At 43.6% G+C, this 5,729-nt stretch overlaps 1 protein-coding gene across 1 annotated transcript in view; it reads right to left on the reverse strand.

The window, feature by feature from the left end:
* SSX2IP (SSX family member 2 interacting protein) overlaps positions 1–258 on the reverse strand; it is a 56,033-nt gene extending 55,775 nt beyond the window's left edge. The window contains exon 1 of the mRNA XM_017869131.1: positions 171–258. The gene's annotated coding sequence lies outside the window, so the exon portion shown is untranslated. The remainder of the gene's footprint in view (positions 1–170) is intronic.
* Positions 259–5,729: the final 5,471 nt, after the last annotated feature.

Below are 5,729 nucleotides of genomic sequence, written 5' to 3' on the forward strand. Positions count from 1 at the left end.
CTAGCCCGGCCCCCGCAGCCCCGAGGGCCAGCAGCGCCTCCCGCCGGCGGCCCCTCCTCCGCCTCGGGCTCCCGCCTTCCCCGCCCCTTGCAGCCGCCTCCCGGCCTCCGCAGGTTCCCGAGGTTCCCACCCCGCCCCCGCGCGCCGGCGCCGCAGGACCCGCCGCCTACCATTGGCTCCGCCAGTTGCTAGGCGATGAACAACCGCGGCCTGCATTGGTCGGGTGGGGGCCTCGGGAGTGTCCTCCTCACCTCCAAAAAAACCCGGAGAAAAAGAAGACTTTATCCCTGGAGTCCGCGCGCGCTGCGGGCGCAGCTGCGGCTGCGGCACCTGTTACGCCCTGTGATTCACCCGGCCGTTCCCTACTCCCCGCCCCCTCCTGACGCCTGCAGCGTCCGGGGCCGGGGCTCTGCGGGGACAGGGGTCGTGGCTACTTTAGAGCACGTTTTCCGAGCCCCACTGAACCCCAACACCCAGCCTAGCAGCAAAAGTGAAGCTTCCAGAAGAGCCACGTGCGTTTGCCAAAGTGGAGAAATAAACATCCGGCACCTAGAATTAGGTCAGGCCCAAGGAACGGGAGGTTCAAGCGTTGGGAGTCGTGGATGCAAACAATCCAGCCGGGAGAAAGTTACTTGTAAAATTAGGGCGAAGAAATGGATCTGGGCAGAAGACCGCGGGCAAAGGAAAGACTAAGAAATGGCATTCGTGAACTCTCAGTTTATGCAAAAATGTCTTACACCCACTCGACAAAATATGTGCAATGAAAATGTATGCCTGCTGCACCCGTGGCTAGGGTCAGGCTGTCTCTTCCGTGGTTTCATGGCAGCCTAAAATTCACTGGGTAAGAAAAGAGGCCAGAGAAAGGATCAGATGGAGAAATCACAGGCATATGGGTTACACACAGAGGTGTACTTTGATTTTTGTTTTGTTTAGTTTTGGTGAAGCCAAGGGATTTATTCAAAAGGCGAAAAACAGGTTTGGTATTTTAAGGAGGCTCCTGAGAGCACTTTGAAACCAAAATAGTATGAGTGAAGAAGATACTAACACTGAAAAACAAGAGCGGGAGGAATGTCCGCCTGCCAGTTTGCATGCACGTATCCCCAATCCTGGATGAAAATCAAGGCCAGAAAAGCAGAAGAAGTACGCCACGGTGACAACTTCAGGGCCCAACGAAATTCTCTTCTTTTCCTTTGGCCTGAGCAATCAGAGGCCCGACTAGCTGCTGTTGAGCCCAGGTGGCCTTACCATTAACAGTTATATTTTTAGAAGGTTTGAGCCAAGCTTAGTTGAGCTCTGGGAAGCTTAGCTCCGACTTCAGCAACCCCAGGGAGGAATAAGATGTGCCTGAATAAACCAGCGGTCTCAATCTTTTGGTCTCAAGACCGCTTTCCACTTGTAAAATTATTGAGGCCCCAAGAACTTTTGTTTATGTGGGCTACAGCTATTGATATTAAAACAAATTTTAAAAGTTATTTTAAAATAAAAATGTCAAATAGCACATTTTCATTTAAAAAACTGTATTTTCAAAAAATTAGTAAAAAGAATGGTGTTACTTTAAAATTTTGCCCATATCTTTAATGTCTTGCTTAATAGAAGGCATTTGGATTTTCATATCTGTTTGTGCATTCAATCTGTTGTGCTATTTCAGGTAGCTTCTGGAAAACTCGACTGTGCACTCATAATGAGAGTGAAAAAGGCAAATAATGTCTTAGTATTGTAATCAAAATAGTTTTGACTTTGCAGACTCCACGGAAGGTTCTTGGAAACTTGCCTCTCCAAGGTTCAGCAGACCTTTAAGAACCACTAGTCTAAACCTCTTGGTACTCTGTCCCTCTTTGTCAACCAATAACTGGTTGAGGAGCTAAAAATATGACCTAATTCTGTTCAGTCTATAAAGGGGAGTGGGGGATGAGGAGCTTCAGGGGAAGGATTTTATCCTGACAACCTAAGGACAAGTTTTTTCCTTACTTCTTGCCTTGAACATCCTCCAGTGAGCCAGACATGTTTGGAACTGTGGCAACGTATTCTGCAACCACGAGAGAGAAAAGCAAGAAAAATACATGCGTACCTTGTTTTATACTTCAATTTATTGCACTTCACAGGTACTGTGTTTTTTTAATAAAAGGTTTGTTGCTCAACCCTGCATTGAGGAAGTTTAGTGGCACCATTTTTTCTAAGAGCATGTGCTCACTTGGTGGCTCTGTCACATTTTGGTAATTTTTGAAATATTTCAGACTTTTCCGTTACATATGTTATGGTGATCTATGATGTCACTATTGTATTATTTTGGGGTGCCCCAAACTGTACCCTTATAAGACAGCCAATTCAATGTGTGTGTTGACTGCTCCACTGACTGGCTGATCATCTCTCTCTCTCTCTCTCTCCTTGGGCCTCCCTATTCCCTAAGACACAGCAATATTAAAATTAGGCCAATAAATAACCCTACAATGGCCTCTAAGTATTCAAGTGAAGGGAAGAGTCACATATCTCTTACTTTAAACCAAAGGCTAGAAATGATTGAGCTTAGTGAGGAAGACATCTTGAAAGCTGAGATAAGCAGAAAGCTAGACTTATCGTTCCAGTTAGCCAAGTTGTAAATGCACAGGAGAAGTTCTCAAAGGAAATTAAAAGTCCTCCTCCTTTGAACACAGGCATGAAAAGAAAGTGAAACTGCCTTATTGCTGATAGGTAGAAAGTTTAAGTGGTCTGGATAAAAGATCAAACCAGCCACAGCTTTCCTTTAAGCAAAAGCCTATCCAGAGCAAGGCCCTAATCTTCAATTCGTGAAGGCCGAGAGAAATGAGGAAACTTCGTTTAAAAAGTTTGAGGCTAGCAGAGTTTGGTTCATGAGGTTTAAGGAAAGAAGCCATCTCCGTCACATGAAAGTGCAAAGTGAAGCAGCAAGTGCCGATGTAGAAGCTGCAGCAAGTTATCTAGAAGATCTAAGATAATTGATGAAGGTGGCTACACTAAACAGATTTTCAGTGTAGACCAAAAGAAAGCCTTCTATTAGAAGAGTATGCCACATAGAACTTTTCTAGCTAAAGAGGAGAAGTCCATGCCTGGCTTCAAAGGACAGGCTGACTGACTGTCTTGTTAGGGGCTAATGCAACTGCTGACTTTTTATTTTTATTTTTTATTTTTTGACAAAGGGTCTTACTGTGTCACCCAGGCTGGAGTGCAGTGGTGCGATCATGGCTCGCTGCAGCCTTGAGTGATCCTCAAGCAATCCTCCCGAGTAGCTGGAACTACAGGCACACACCACCATGCCCAGCTAATTTTTGTATTTTTTGTAGAGACAGGGTTTTACCATGTTGCCCAAGCTGGTCTCAAATTCCTGAGCTCAAATGCTCCACCTGCCTCAGCCTCCCATAGTGCTCTAAGCCACTGTGCCCGGCCCCAGCTACTGACTTTAAGTTTAAAGGAGGTAATGCTCATTTGCCATTCCAAAAATCCTAGGGCCCTTAAGAACTATCTAAATTGACTTTGCCTGTGTTCTGTGAATGGAACAGCAAACTCTGGCTGACAGCACATCTGTTCACAGCATAGTTAGTGAATATTTTAAGTCCACTGTTGAGACCTATGGCTCAGAAAAAAAGATTACTTTCAAAATCTCACTGTTCGTTCATAATGCACCTGGTTACCCAAGAGCTTTGCCTGCTAACACAAGATCCATTCTGCAGCCCATGGATCAATGAGTAATTTGGGCTTTCAAGTCTTAATTTGAGAAATACATTTCATAAGACTGTAGCTTCCATAGATACTGATTTCCTCTGATGGAACTGGGCAAAGTAAATTGAAAACCTGGAAATGATTCACCATTCTAGATGCCATTAAGAACATTCATGGACATTGAAGGAGGTCAAAATATATCAACATTAAGAGGAGTTTGGAAGAAGCTGATTAAAACCATCATATATGACTTTGAGGAGTTCAAGACTTCAGTGGAAGAAATAACTGGAGATGTGGTAGAAATAGCAGGAAAACTAGAAGTGGAGCCTGAAGATGTGACTGAATTGCTTCAATCTCATGATAAAACTTGAACAGATGAGGAGTTATTTCTTATGGATGAACAAAGAAAGTGGTATCTTGAGAGGGAATCGACTCCTGGTGAAGACACTGTGAACGTTGTTCAAATGACAACAAAGGATTTAGAATAGTCTATAAACTTAAACTGATCAAGAAGCAGCAGGGTTTAAAAGGATTGACTCCAATTTTGAAAGAAGCTCTACTGTGGGTAAAATGCTGTCAGACAACATTGCATGATACAAAAATATTTTGTGAAAGAGTCAATCCATGTGGCAAACATCGTTGCATTATTTTAAGAAGTTGCCACAGCCACCCCAACCCTCAGCAACTACCATCCTGATCAGTCAGCAGCCATCAGCATCAAGGCAAAACCCTCTACCAGCAAAAAGATTATAACTTGCTGAAGGCTTCAAGATTTTTTTAGATTGTTAGCATTTTTTAGCAATGAAGTATTTTTCAATTAAAATATGTACATCGTTTTTAAAGACATAATGCTATTGCATACTAATGTATAATAATATAGTATAAACATAACTTTTATATGGACTGGGAAGCCAAATGTGTGACACCCTTTATTGTGATATTTGCTTCATTGCTGTGGTCTGGAACCGAACCTGCACTACCTCTAAAGTGTGCCCGTACAGAAAAGGCAACCCCAAGCCCAGATGTTACTGAGTGACTACATTAGTCTACCTTGGCTCTGTATATCTCTATACTGCATATCATGTAAGACAGTAAATGACCTATCGCTTAAGCCATTGTAGGCTTAAGCCTAAGAACATTTTTAGCCTAGGGCTAAAAGAAATTGGGCTTGATAGATCTTTACTGTGGTAAGTGTATTAGGCTATTCTTGCATTGCTGTAAAGAAATACCTGAGACTGGGTAGTTTATGAAGGAAAGAAGTTGAATTGGCTCACGGTTCTGCAGGCTGTGCAGGGAGCATGACACTGGCATCTGCTTCTAGGGAGGCCTCAGGAATCTTCAGTCATGGCAGAAGGTGAAGTGGAGCAGGCACATCATATGGCAAAAGTAGAAGCAAGAAAGAGAGACAGCAAGGTGCCACACACTTTTAAGCAGCCAGATCTCATGAGGAGTCAATATTCTCGTGGAGGACAGCACCAAAGGGATGATGTTAAACCATTCATAAGAAACCACCCCCATGATCCAGTCACCTCCCACCAGGCCCCACCTCCAATACTGGGAATTACAATTCAACATAATACTTGGGCAGGGACACATATCCAAACTATATCAGAAGGAAAGATAAGATCTGAAAATTTTATTTTAAAAATGCTTACTTTGGCTGCTTTCCACTTTTTTTTTTAGCAAAATTAAAAGGATGTGACTATGAAATGCTGCTGTTGTTTTCCAAAACATATCAAAACTTCTACCCTTGCTCCTCTATAGTCTGCTTATATCACGGTGCGCAGAGTAATTCCCTTAAAATGTGAGATCCTGTCACGTCTCTTCTTTGGCTCCCCTAACTCAGTGTTAAAACTGAAGTGCTAACCATGGCTGCAAAGCTCTTACAACCTCATCTTCACCACCTTACCTCTCTGACTCCATGTCCTACAATCTGTCAACCGTTCAACTAAGCACTCACCCAACCACTAGCCACCTCACTGTTCCTCGACTTTGCCAAGCACGTTCCTGCCTCAGGGTCTCTGTTTGAATATTCATCCCCTTAGCATCTGTATTAG

Source organism: Rhinopithecus bieti, unplaced genomic scaffold (assembly GCF_001698545.2).
Source record: "Rhinopithecus bieti isolate Rb0 unplaced genomic scaffold, ASM169854v2 scaffold_4600, whole genome shotgun sequence".
NCBI lineage: Eukaryota > Metazoa > Chordata > Mammalia > Primates > Cercopithecidae > Rhinopithecus > Rhinopithecus bieti.